This window comes from Nerophis ophidion, linkage group LG21, assembly GCF_033978795.1.
Source record: "Nerophis ophidion isolate RoL-2023_Sa linkage group LG21, RoL_Noph_v1.0, whole genome shotgun sequence".
NCBI classification, from domain to species: domain Eukaryota; kingdom Metazoa; phylum Chordata; class Actinopteri; order Syngnathiformes; family Syngnathidae; genus Nerophis; species Nerophis ophidion.
In genome coordinates, this window is record NC_084631.1 from 32,955,103 (window position 1) to 32,969,193 (window position 14,091).

Genomic DNA, 14,091 nt, shown 5'->3' on the forward strand with positions numbered 1-14,091 from the left:
TCAAATAATCATATTGCACACACAGAAAGTATCCAGTAACAAACGTGTCCGCATCATTCAACTTACTGTAGGGTGGATTTGTGTGGCCACGAGGTGTCCTCAAACACACTGTTACCACTCCACTTCAACTTCAAGACAGCGTTCCTGTCGGTTAACAATAAAGAGGGTATTTTGTTTCATATTTAGCTGCTATTCAGCTACTGCAGGGGTCACCAACGCGGTGCACGCGGGCACCAGGTAGCCCGTAAGGACCAGATGAGCCGTCCACTGGCCTGATCTAAAAATAGCTCAAATAGCAGCACTTACCAGTGAGCTGCCTCTATTTTTTAAATTTATTTACTAGCAAGCTGGTCTCGCTTTGCTCGACATTTTTAATTCTAAGAGAGACAAAACTGAAATAGAATTTGAAAATCCAAGAAAATATTTTAATGACTTGGTCTTCACTTGTTTAAATAAACTAATTTTTTTTTTTGTACTTTGCTTCTTATAACTTTCAAAAAGACAATTTGAGAGAAAAAAATACAACCATAAAAATGATTTTAGGATTTTTAAACACATATTATTTTATACCTTTTAAATTCCTTCCTCTTCTTTCCTGACAATTGAAATCAATGTTCAAGTGATTTTTTAATTTATTGTAAAGAATAATAAAAACATTTTAATTTTATTCTTCATTTTAGCTTCTGTTTTTTTAACAAAGAATATTTGTGAAATATTTATTCAAACTTATTATGGTTAAAATTCAAAAAAATTATTCTGGCAAATCTATAAAATCTGTAGAATCAAATTTAAAACTTATTTCAAAGTTTTTGGAATTTTTTAAAAATTTTTGTTCTGGAAAATCTAGAAGAAATAATGATTTGTCTTTGTTAGACATATAGCTAGGTCCAATTTGTTATATATTCTAACAAAATGAAGATTGGATTTTAACTTATTTAAAATATGTCATCAAAATTTAATCCAGAAAAATGACTAATGATGTTCTATAAATTCTTTTTTAAATTTTTTCAAAAAGATTCGAATTAGCTAGTTCATCTTTTCATTGTTTTCGGTTGAATTTTGAATTTTAAAGAGTCGAAATTGAAGATAAACTATGTTTCAAAATTAAATTTTCATTTTTTTTCCAGTTTTTCCTCTTTTTAACCCTTCAATTAAGTGTTGTTTTCATCATTTATTTTCTACAAAAACCCTCCCGTATAAGGAAAAAAATGTACGGCGGAATGACAGACAGAAATGCCCATTTTTTAGATTTATATAGATTCATTTATTAAAGGTAAATTGACCAAATTGGCTATTTCTGGGACTTTATTTGAGTGTGTATCAAACCGGTGTCCCTTTGCATTAATCAGTACCCAAGAAGTAGCTCTTGGATACAAAAAGGTTGGTGACCCTTGAGCAGTCTTCAAAAAGAACAAAAGTATGTCCCATAGTCAATCAATCAACATTGACTCAAATTGCCCTTAATCACAAATGTCTCAAAGGGCTGCACAAGCCACGACGACATCGGAAAAACTAAACCCAATGGGAACAAGGAGAAATGGTTTACTTACTTTAATACCTAAAGGCCCTTGGGTAAAAACTGTTCAACTCGTTGTCCTGGTGTTGGGTGACTATGAGGGGAAACACACCCATATTTTGTCTTAATATGTTACACCAATGTGCTTATTTTAACCCTTGTGTAAAATGTTCATATTGTTGTTACTCAGCCAGTGTTTGTGGGTCTGATGGACCCGTTGCATTTTGTGGCTTTTTAATGCCTCACAATCAAACATTTTTATGTTAAAAATACTGAACAGATGTTTACCTTATCCCAATAAACATCTGTTCAGTATTTTAACATAAAAGTGTTTGATTGTGAGGGTCCATCAGACCCACAAACACTGGCTGAGTATATAAAATATGAATGTTGCATGGAAAATTTCTCTGCCAGTTTCTGCATCCCACAGGGATTCTTCTTTTGTGTTTCTGCACCTGCGGTTCCATCACAAGGTTGCAACATTGTTTGTCAACACTGTCTGCTCTCATTTTCTCGCACATTTGACCCTCTGATGCTACGTGCTCCTACACTCTGTCCTCTGTCCAGGCTACCTAGATAGGCTACGGTCGGCAACTTGTGATCTGATTGGCTATTGCGACTGTCTATCAACTGTATGTGTTCTCAAATTTATCCGGGTGTGGCTTTGCTGATCTGCATAGCACCGCCACGGCTCAAACCAGTGAGTATCCAATCACCGGACGTATACATTTTATATTTTTCATCAATTCATTACCACGAATTGATTAACGTGGACCCGGACTTAAACAAGTTAAAAAACTTAATCGGGTGTTAGCATTTAGTGGTCAATTGTAGGGAATATGTACTGTACTGTGCAATCTACTAATAAAAGTTTCTATCAATCAATGTTCAATGTGAGGCCATCTAGAAGGCTGTACTGACAACAGCTTGTGATCTGATTGGCTATTACAAGTATCTATCAACTGTATGTGCCCGTTCACTTACAGTGCACAGACATTGTTGATTCTGAAGGCCCCGGGCAGATTTGGTACAGCATGGCAACATAAGCAAGCTGAATTCTGATTGGATAAAAACTCTAATCTAAAAACAACAGCACTGGAAGGAGCATAATATGGCATGAAGAGAATATGACATTTTAGATATTTAGGGAAAGTACAATAAAAATGACTTTTAGCTTTAATTATGATCATGATTTGCGGCCTTGCTGGCCCTGACGTCACACAACTACAAATGCTTAACTTGTATCTTTGTCTCCATGACATTCTTCATCTTGGACTTGAAATATCACAAGTAATGTGTTCATTGCCCTTTGCAAAAAGGACCACTTTTTGAATATTCTACTTACTTTCCTTTCATCTTTCACTTACGGCGTATACAAAGTTTAACAACGTGTATATATTTAATTAAATCTGGAGCAATACATGTGCTGCGTACTTTCATTTTTGTAAAAAAAAAAATACTTTATTCTGCTGCATCTAAAACGTATAACCAACTTAACTATACCAAGTTTTACAAACCAATAAAATACATTTTAATTAAGTCCGCGGTAATTAATTTGCTGCCTTTTCTCATTGTTTATTAAACCCAAATGTTGCATCTTCAACGCATCACTAACTTAATTGTAGTCAACAAATAAAATTTAAAAACTTAAGTCCACAAAACTTGTAAAAATTAATTGGAAAAGCTGCATCAAAATTAACATTTGTTTACAGTGTATGACTTAAACGGGTAGTGTTGGCCTGAAAAAAAATCTCTTTAAAAATCTGTTTTTAAAATATTATATACAAAAATCCCTGAATGTGAAATAATATATAAAAGAAACTGGAGCAACACCAACTCAATCCCTCATTTACAAAATTTAAGATAACAATTTACAAAGCAATTGATTAAAAAAAAAAAAAAAAAAAATAAAATACAAGGAACAGTATCGATACTAAGAGTAATAATATTAATACTACTCTAAGGATATGATTCATATAGCCCGAATCTTGGGTGGAGGGGGGTTTAATGAATTTGCTATGCAGCCTGCTGAAAATGATGGAAAGTGCCACTCTGCATAACAACTGACGCTGTGGTCAATCAAAGTTGGAATTGCCACAAAACACATTTTAAGATATTCCACACTCTATTGCCATCTGGCGACTTAAGTGGATAACGCAAACACCCATCCATCCATCCATCCATTGTCTACCGCTTGTCCCTTTTGGGTCACGAGGGGTGCTGGAGCCTATCCAAGCTGCATCCGGGCAGAAGGCGGGGTAGACCCTGGACAAGTCGCCATCTCATCGCAGGGCCAACACTGATAGACAGACAACATTCACACTCACATTCACACACCCAGCCCCCAAATTTGTCACGTTTCATGTGTCGGGTAAACCGCAACCAATTGAATTTTCAACAAACATTCTCTAAAACTACATTCTCAAATCATCCAATCCAATCCACTTTATTTGTACAGCACATTTAAACAACATAAATGTTTCCAAAGTGCTGCACAACAATACTAAAAACAATATTGAATATTATCCTTAGCTCCACCAATGACTGAACAAAAAATAAAACAATACAAAAATAAATATGATAACATTTTAAAAGGTAAAACCAATTAAAACAATAAATAAAAATAACAAATGTAAAAAAACAGAGGACCACACAAGCCCCGTAGTGTTAAAAGCCAAAGAATAAAAGTGGGACTTAAAGGCCTACTGAAACCCACTACTACCCACCACGCAGTCTGATAGTTTATATATCAATGATGAAATATTAACATTGCAACACATGCCAATACGGCCTTTTTAGTTTACTAAATTGCAATTTTAAATTTGCCGCGAGGTATCCTGTTGAAATCGTCGCGGAATGATGACGCGTATGTTGACGCGTGCTTGTGACGTTATTGGTTGTAGCGGACATGTTCTCCCAGCACCACTTACGGTTAAAGTAGTCTCTTTTCATCGCATAATTACACAGTAATTTGGACATCTGTGTTGCTGAAACTTTTGCAATTTGTTCAATTAATAATGGAGACGTTAAATACGAATGCTGTTGGTGGAAAGCAGTGGATTGCAGCTGCCTTTATCACCGAGACACAGCCGGTGTTTCAGCGAACATGTTTCTTTACGTCAACCAGCAAGTTTTTGGATGGGAAAATTGTGATATTAAGTCGGCTCTTACCGGAGACTTGAATGGATTATGCGACCTTATCCTGCAGCTCAAAAAGGCAGCTGTGATCTTGGCTCCTCGGCTTCTCTCAGAGACACTGGTGTTCACCGCAGCCATCAGACTTTCAGGTATGACTTTTTAATCTCACTAAAATACTATTAACAAAATAAGCAGATAAGGGATTTTCCAGAATTATCCTACTAAATGTGTCTAATTACATCTGAAACGCTCCCACTGCCGCCACCTAGTGCTTCACTCTAACTTTCCTCATCCACAAATCTTTCATCCTTGCTCAAATTAATGGGGAAATCGTTGCTTTCTTGGTCCGAATAGCTCTTGCTGCTGGAGACTATGATTATAAACAATGTGAGGATGTAAGGAGCCCTACAACCAGTGATGTCACGCGCACATCGTCTGCTACTTCCGGTAAAGGCAAGGCTTTTTTATTAGTGACCAAAAGTTGCGAACTTTATCGTCGATGTTCTCTACCAAACTCCTTCAGCAAAAATATGGCAATATCGCAAAATGATTAAGTATGACACATAGAATGGACCTGCTATCCGCGTTTAAATAAGAAAATCTCATTTCAGTAGGCCTTTATGACGAGACTTAAAACACTCCACTGTGGGAGCAGTTCAAACATGGAGGGGCAGAATGTTCCACTGCAACAACTGAAATCTAACTAACATGAAATATCTCAAATAAGGGTGATATTTGCTTATTTTCTGTCTGATAAGATAATTCTTCTCACTAAGCAGATTTTATGTTAGAGTGTTTTACTAGTTTTAAGGGTTTTGGTCCTAAATGATCTCAGTAAGATATTACAACTTGTTGCTGAGATTTGATGACCTATACTGAGTAAAACATGCTTGAAACTAGAATATTAACTATTGCAAAGCTGTCATCAACACTCACAAGTATGAAACTACTTTTTAAAAGTAATAAATTCTTATTTCAAGCATTAAGAAAAAAAAAAAACATAATGCCGAGCGCTAGGGGTGTAACGGTACATGTATTTGTATTGAACCGTTTCGGTACGAAGGTTTTGGTTCGGTTCGGAGGTGTACCCAACGAGTACACATGCTGGCAGCGGCCGGGCTAGGACAACATGTAACAGCCAGAGCTAGAAGACCCTCCGGCCTCGTTAAGATCTCCCGTTTGGGAACACTTTGGCTGCGCGATACAACAATGGAGGACGGAGGTTTGCCGACATTGTTCAACAGCTGCTTCTGACAACACGTCAAACATGTGTTGCACCTTTCCTGCTTCCAACTCCCAGACCACAGTCGAGGAGCGCAGGGGAGACACTCCTACAGGGCTAATGTATTCTTGGGGGCGACACCCTTCACTCTACCCGGCAGTGGGTCTCTTTATAGCTCCGAACTCCAGGGTAAATGAAGAGTCCGGCGATTAGATGCAAATCGTGGTTTTATTGAAGTCTTGCACACAGCCAATCCAACAAAACACTAGCCACTCCCCACACTCACTACCGCTCGCTCACACACTCACCTCACATGCTGTCACATATTAAAGGGCCACACACGTACAAATGCTACTCTCATAACACATGCTAACCCATTTGAAGTGTCACCACCGCATTCAAGCAGCCTCTCCTTGGCGAGTCAGGCAGGGCTAAAACAATAACAAATGTTTGTATAGCAGCAGATTTAAGTCCATTATGCATTAAAAACTAGATTTTGACCCACTTCGATGGTGGAAGAACAATGAGCCCCTGTATCCTCGTACTGCCAAGTCAGCCAGGCTGGGGGGAAAAGAAAAGTTAATCTTAGGCTGAGTTGACTTGAAACTGTTTAATGTTGCACTTTTTATATGCAGAAGAAAAGTTTTGTCTTTTTATTTAATCTGAGCAACAACTTGAGGCAGTTTAATGCTGATTAACGTGCACCCCAACTTAAACAAGTTGAAAAACTTATTGGGGTGTTACCATTTCGTGGTCAATTGTACGGAATATGTACTGTATTGTGCAATCTAATAATAAAAGTTTCAATCAATCAATCAAAAAAAGCACTTTATATGTAGAAAGGTTTTGTTAAGAAACCATGCTGACCCTTATCTTATTTAGTTTTTATTTTATATATGTTGACCACATTAACCCTGGGAATGGACCCTGTGTGCATTTGTATGTTATGAACATAGAAATGCACCGAACCGTGACCTCTAAACCGAGGTATGTACCGAACCAAAATGTTTGTGCACCGTTACACTCCTACCGAGCGCATATCATGATGTCAAGATAATGGCACTAGCATTTACTTCATTTAAGAATATTTTTCAACATTTTGAGCAAAAAGGTCTCATTTTTTTTCTACCAGGAAAAGTGCACTTGTTATTAGTGATAATATACTTAATTGAAGGTATTTTTGGGTTCATTGATGTTAGCTCATTTTACTTAAGTCTTGACAAGCCAAATTTTCTTGTTCTATTGGCAGATAATTTTGCTTAGTTCAAACAAAATACCACTCATTTTTATTTATTTTTTTACTTGTTTTTGAATACCGACTTTTTGCAGTGTAGAAACGACCACAGTTTTTAAGTCTGGTCTTGGGCAGCAAGAGCTGGAGAACGCACGCAGGAGTGTAAATATGGATGAGGTCCGAGATATAATGAGGTGCTAGTCCATGTAAAGCATGCCTGGGCAATTATTTTGACTCGGGGGCCACATTTAGAGAAAAAAATGTGTCTGGGGGCCGGTATATCTATTTTTTAGGAACACTAATACAAAACCTCACAACACTGTCTGATTGAATGCTAAAAACTTTATGAAGGACCACCTTAAAAAACGTAATAGAATTTTACATTTTTCTATGAACGATAAAACACTGACTATTGACAACATATTAATTTCACACCAGCTTTCGATCGACATATTTTACAATCAAGTGAAACGCAACAAAAATGCAACAAACAGTGAAATATTAACAACATGGATACAAAATAAACCTGATGAATCTGATATAACTGATATTTGCTGAATTCTCCACCAGGGATCAATAAAGTACTTTCTATTCTATTCTATACATCACTAAGTTATATCACTCTTGTTTCTGTTTAGATCACATACATATTTTGCGTTTTACTAAAGATTTCCGTGGGGAGGAACAACAAGAGAATTGCTCAATTTTTTGAAGCCCTGCGAAAGCGGGGCTTCTGGAAGACCTACTCAGTGGCCTCGTGGTTAGAGTGACTGCCCTGAGATCGGTTGGTTGTGAGTGCAATCCCCGGCCGAGTCATACCACAGACTATAAAATTGGGACCCATTACCTCCCTGCTTAGCATTCAGCATCAAGGGTTGGAATTGGGGGTTAAATCACCAAAAATTATTCTTGGGCGCGGCCACCGGTGCTGCCCACTGCTCCCCTCACCTCCCAGGGGGTGAACAAGGGGATGGGTCAAATGCAGAGGACAAATTTCACCACAATTAGTGTGTGTGTGACAATCATTAGTACTTTAGTACAGTGGTTCTCAACCTGTTTTCAGTGATGTACCCCCTGAGAACATGTTTTTAATTCAAGTACCCCCTTATCACAGCAAAGCATTTTTGGTTGAAAAAAAAGAGATAAAGATGTAAAATACAGCACTATGTCATCAGCTTCTGATTCATTAAATTGTATAACAGTGCAAAATATTGCTCATTTGTAGTGGTCTTTCTTGAACTATTTGGAAAAAATATATATATAAAAATACCTAAAAACTTGTTGAAAAATAAACAAGTGATTCAAGGATGAATAAAGATTTCTACACATAGAAGTAATCATTAACTTAAAGTGCCCTCTTTGGGGATTGTAATAGAGATCCATCTAGATTCATGAACTTAATTCTAAACATTTCTTCACAAAAAAAGAAATCTTTAACATCAATATTTATGAAACATGTCCACAAAAAATCTAGCTGTCAACACTGAATATTGCATTGCTGCATATCTTTTCACAGTTTATGAACTTACATTCATATTTTGTTGAAGTATTATTCAATAAATATTAGGGCTGTGAATCTTTGGGTGTCCCACGATTCGATTCAATATCGATTCTTGGGGTCACGATTCGATAATATATCGATTTTTTTCGATTCGATTCGATTGTCGATTCAAAAACGATATTTTTCTGATTCAAAACGATTTTGTATTCATTCAATACATAGGATTTCAGCAGGATCTACCCCAGTCTGCTGACATGCTAGCAGAGTAGTATATATATATTTTTTTAACTTTTATAATTGTAACTGGTTGCAATAATGTAGATTTGTTTTAACTATTAAACGACCTAAAAATATGACTTATTTTATCTTAGTGAAAACATTGAACACAGTGTGTTGTCAAGCTTATGAGATGCGATGCAAGTGTAAGCCACTGTGACACTATTCTTTTTTTTATTTTTACAAATGTCTAACGATAATGTCAATGAGGGATTTTTAATCACTGCTATGCTGAAATTATAGCTAATATTGATACTGTTGATAATATTCATTTTTGTTTCACTACTTTTGGTTTGTTCTGTGTCGTGTTTGTGTCCTTATTGCAGTTCTGAGTGTTGCTGGGTCAGATCTGGTTTTGGATTGCGTTGTTATGGTATTGCTGTGTATAGTTTTGTTGGATTGATTTAAAAATCAATAAATAAATAAATATATATATATATATATATATATATATTTTTTTTTTTAATACATTTTTTAAAAATGAGAATCGATTCTGAATTGCACAACGTATTCGATTCAGTTCGTATTCAAATTGATTTTTTCCAACACCCCTAATAAATATATTTATAAAGGATTTTTGAATTGTTGCTATTTTTAGAATATTTTTTAAAAATCTCACGTACCCATTAGCATACTTTCAAGTACCCCCAGGGGTACGCGTACCCCCATTTGAGGAACCACTGACGTAGATGACCATAGTAACTAATTAGATGACCATAGTAACTAGTACATCATCCATAGGTGCAGATTCCAACCATTGAAATATTTTGTATAGTTCAAGACTTTTGTTCATTAGAAAACATCACTGATCCAAATACATTTTTGGGAATGTCCAGTGGGCCAGAATGAAAAGCTCAGCGGGCCTTAATTTGCCCAGGTCTGATAGGTCTGATGTAAAGCCTTGATTTTAAATGGGAAAAAATGTAATCCATCCATCCATTTTCTACCGCTTATTCCCTTTCGGGGTCGCGGGGGGCGCTGGCGCCTATCTAAGCTACAATCGGGCGGAAGGCGGGGTACACCCTGGACAAGTCGCCACCTCATCGCAGGGCCAACACAGATAGACAGACAACATTCACACTCACATTCACACACTAGGGCCAATTTAGTGTTGCCAATCAACCTATCCCCAGGTGCATGTCTTTGGAGGTGGGAGGAAGCCGGAGTACCCGGAGGGAACCCACGCATTCACGGGGAGAACATGCAAACTCCACACAGAAAGATCCCGAGCCTGGATTTGAACCCAGGACTGCAGGACCTTCGTATTGTGAGGCAGACGCACTAACCCCTCTGCCACCGTAAAAATGTGATTTGGATGTGAATTATTTGTGTTAGCAGCCCTATGAGTTACTGCATCATCTCTATGAGTTTTCTTTTCAGTTTCAAAAGTAACTTGACTTACAATGGCCGCGGTACCCATTTTGTATGTAAATGTTTGTGTGTGTGCATCATCCCGACACCCCTTCCACCATTTACCATCCACTGTCCTTGAGCAGGAGCATAAAGCATGAGACAGCGGGACAAAGCACAAACTGGAAGCCCCCGATGGACGTAATTACAGCAGGATGACAAATGCCACAAGGAGCCGGTTACTTCCTCCGCAAACATGCATTATTAGCACAACATTGACTCAAGTCTACAGAAGTACGACTGCGCCTAAGTGACGACAAGTGCGGACTTTTTTTTTTTTGGGCTGGCGAGCATAGAGACTGTTGGGTGGCCTGTCAGCGAAGCAGGCAGCCATGTCCGAAGCGGCGGGGTCGTACGGCCAACACTAATTACATTGATGAATGACGCTGGCTGGCTGTTCAGCTCGAAGCCATTTGTACAGCAGCTGTGACCCCAACCAATGCCATACATGAAGGACAAAACATTCAAAGTATAAAGACAAGGACAGGCTGTCATTTATCAGGGGGGCGGCAGAAAATATTGGATTTAGTCATTGCAGAGTCAAAGGACTTGTTTTTCTTCCAGGAACAGAATACATTAGGCATTACAAATACATCACTTGTTTGTATGAACTGTATCATCAGTTTGACTAAGATATCATGTAAAGCCTCAGCCTTCCCGGTAAGGTCTATTCAGGTGAACTGGAAAGGAACCTCGGATTCAGGAGGAATGAGGAGTGTGGTTTTCGTCCTGGTCGTGGAACTGTGGACTAGCTCTATACTTTCGGCAGGGTCCTTTGCCCAACCAGTCTACATGTGCTTTGTGGACTTGGAGAAGGCAGGTCCCCCCAGGATGTCCTGTGGGGAGTGCTCAGAGAGTACGGGGTATCAGACTGTCTTATTGTGGCGATCCGCTCCCTGTAAGATCAGTGTCAGAGCTTGGTCCGCATTGCCGGCAGTAAGTCAAACACATTTCCAGTGAGGATTGGACTCCGCCAAGGCTGCCCTTTGTCACCGATTCTGTTCATAACTTTTAAGGACAGAATATATCTAGGCGCAATCAAGGCATTGAGGGGTTCCGGTTTGGTGGCCCCAGGATTAGGTCTCTGCTTTTTGCAGATAATGTGGTCCTGATAGCTTCATCTGGCCAGGATCTTCAGCTCTCACTGGATCGGTTCGCAGCAGAGTGTGAAGTGACCGGGATGAGAATCAGCACCTCCAAGTCCGAGTCTATGGTTCTTGCCCGGGAAAGGGTGGAGTGCCATCTCCGGGAAGGGGAGGAGATCTTGCCCCAAGTGGAGGAGTTAAAGTACCTAGGAGTCTTGTCCGCGAGTGAGGGAAGAGTGGATGTGAGATCGACAGGCGGATCGGTGCGGCGTCTTCAGTAATGCGGACGTTGTACCGATCTGTTGTGGTGAAGAAGGAGCTGAGCCGGAAGGCAAAGCTCTCAATTTACCGGTCGATCAAGGTTCTCATCCTCACCTATGGTCATGAGCTTTCTGTCATGACTGAAAGGATGAAATCACGGGTACAAGCGGCCAAAATGAGTTTCTTCCGCCGTGTGGCGGGGCTCTCCCATAGAGATAGGGTGAGAAGCTCTGTCATCCGGGAGGAACTCTAAGTAAAGGAACTGCTCCTCCACATGGAGAGGAGCCAGATGAGGTTGTTCGGGCATCTGGTCAGGATGCCACCTAAACGCCTCCCTAGGGAGGTGTTTAGGGCACGTCCAACCGGTAGGAGGCCACGGGAAAGACCCAGGACACGTTGGGAAGACTATGTCTCCCGGGTGGCCTGGGAACGCCTCGGGATCCCCTGGGAAGAGCTAGACAAAGTGGCTGGGTGGAGGGAAGTCTGGGCTTCCCTACTTAGGTTGATGCCCCCTTGACCAGACCTCGGATAGGCGGAAGAAAATGGATGGATGGATCTCCCTGAAAGAGCATGAGGAGGTTGAGGTGGGCGGGGTTGACTGTAGCGGGGGGTGTATATTGGAGTGTCTCGTTAGAGTTTGTGCTGCAAGGGGTTCTGGCTATTTATTCTGTTGTGTTTATAGTGTTACGGTGCGGATGTTCTCCCGAAATGTATTTGTCATTCTTGTTTGGTGTGGGTTCACAGTGTGGCGCATATTTGTAACAGTGTTAAAGTTGTTTATACGGCCACCCTCAGTGTGACCTGTATGGCTGTTGACCAAGTATGCTTGCATTCTCGTAAGTGTGTGTGTGTGTGTGTGTGTGTGTGTGTGTGTGTGTGTGTGTGTGTGTGTGTGTGTTTGAGAAAAGCCGTAGATATTATGTGATTGGGCCGACATGCAAAGGCAGTGCCTTTAAGGCACACCCCCAAAATTGAAATTGGGAGAAATTCAGAAGAATGGTTGCCCTGGGAGATTTTCAGGAAGGGCACTGAAATTCGGGAGACTCCCGGGAAAATGGGGAGGGTTGGCAAGTATGACTGGGAGACACAACTGCTCTGTACTTCTCCCTACGTCCGTGTACCACTCTGTACAGTGGCGTTTTAAAAAGTCATACATTTTACTGTTCGAAACCGATACCGATAATTTCCGATATTACATTTTAAAGCATTTGTCGGCCAATAAAATCGGCATTCCGATATTATCGGACATCTCTACTTAAGACGTTTAGTATGCAAGTATGTTAAGTTAAATCCACTGTTGTGTTGCAGTTTGAGTACAATTAAATGTTAGAAATTGCTAACGGCTACTCTACGCTCGCAATTTGCTAACTGCCGCTTACTGGAAGTTCCCACAATTTCTACGACTTTCCTGACAAATGACAATTTGTACAACTCCGGGCACGTGCGACGTCAGAGGTTCCACAGCTTGCCGGTGTCAGCGTTTGAAGGGCGGCTGGAAGAAGACGCACAAGTTCAAAACAATATTGCTGCAATTTGCGCGCAGCCGGCATTTGTACAAATGGCAGAAAGCAAGCGGGGTTGCACTTTTGGCATCATCAAAGGGAGACGCGGTGAGATGGAGCGCGTTAATAAGCCCTGACAGGAGGACTTTCCAAATGAGGACTTCAACCTACGACTCTTTCATCTCGCGCACTTTTTGCCACGCTGCAAGTTTTCTGCAAGGGTAAGACGTTTGTGTATTGAACAGGTGTAAAATAGTTTGTTCGTGACTCGACGGTAATTTCACAAGTGATTGTCGACATGGGGGCGGGGGGAGAAGTTGGGGCATTAACATGTCTCTATTTAAATCAGAATCACAGGATTTCACCAAAAAATCCAATTAATTTTCGTCATGTTTGACTCGATACGAAGTTGACTGATTAAAAAAGGTGGGTAAAAAGGTGTCTAATGCTTAAACCAAAAAGTGAGTGCCCCTAAGAAAAGGCTATGCAGAATGAGACTAAAACTGAACTGGCTCCAAAGTAAACAAAAACAGAATGCTGGACGACAGCAAAGACTTACTGTGGAGCAAAGAAGGCGTTCACAATGTACATCCGAAATTGACATGACAATCAACAATGTCCCCACAAAGAATTATGAAAAACAACTGAAATATTCGGGAATCGCGGGCTTTCCCTTGACAAATTCCAAATATTCCCAGAATTCCAGGTTTTCAGGGACATTTTCCCCATTCAAAACGAATTGGCCATTTTTCAAACTTCCAAAATCTCCACATTTTTTTAACCAATTCTAACCATTCCACCTCCAAGACATTCTACCATTCGTGAAATTGAAACTACTCTTTTTTCCAAATTAAAAAAACATTCCAGAATTTTTAAGAATTCCTGGTTTTCCAAAGCCCTATTTCCACCCTTTTTACTTGCAACTACTCCTTCCACATTTTTCAAC

General features: G+C 39.7%; 1 long non-coding RNA gene and 1 other non-coding gene across 2 annotated transcripts in view; one reads left to right on the forward strand and one right to left on the reverse strand.

The window, feature by feature from the left end:
* Positions 1-6,124: 6,124 nt before the first annotated feature.
* LOC133540026 (uncharacterized) overlaps positions 6,125-14,091 on the reverse strand; it is a 62,622-nt gene continuing 54,655 nt past the window's right edge. The window contains exons 3-4 of the long non-coding RNA XR_009803527.1: positions 6,382-6,437; positions 6,125-6,307 (exon numbers count right to left, since the gene is read on the reverse strand). This is a non-coding gene — a long non-coding RNA (uncharacterized LOC133540026). The remainder of the gene's footprint in view (positions 6,308-6,381; positions 6,438-14,091) is intronic.
* On the forward strand, positions 7,731-7,842 carry LOC133540262 (U5 spliceosomal RNA). Its single transcript, XR_009803592.1, has one exon. It is a non-coding gene; the product is annotated as a U5 spliceosomal RNA (small nuclear RNA).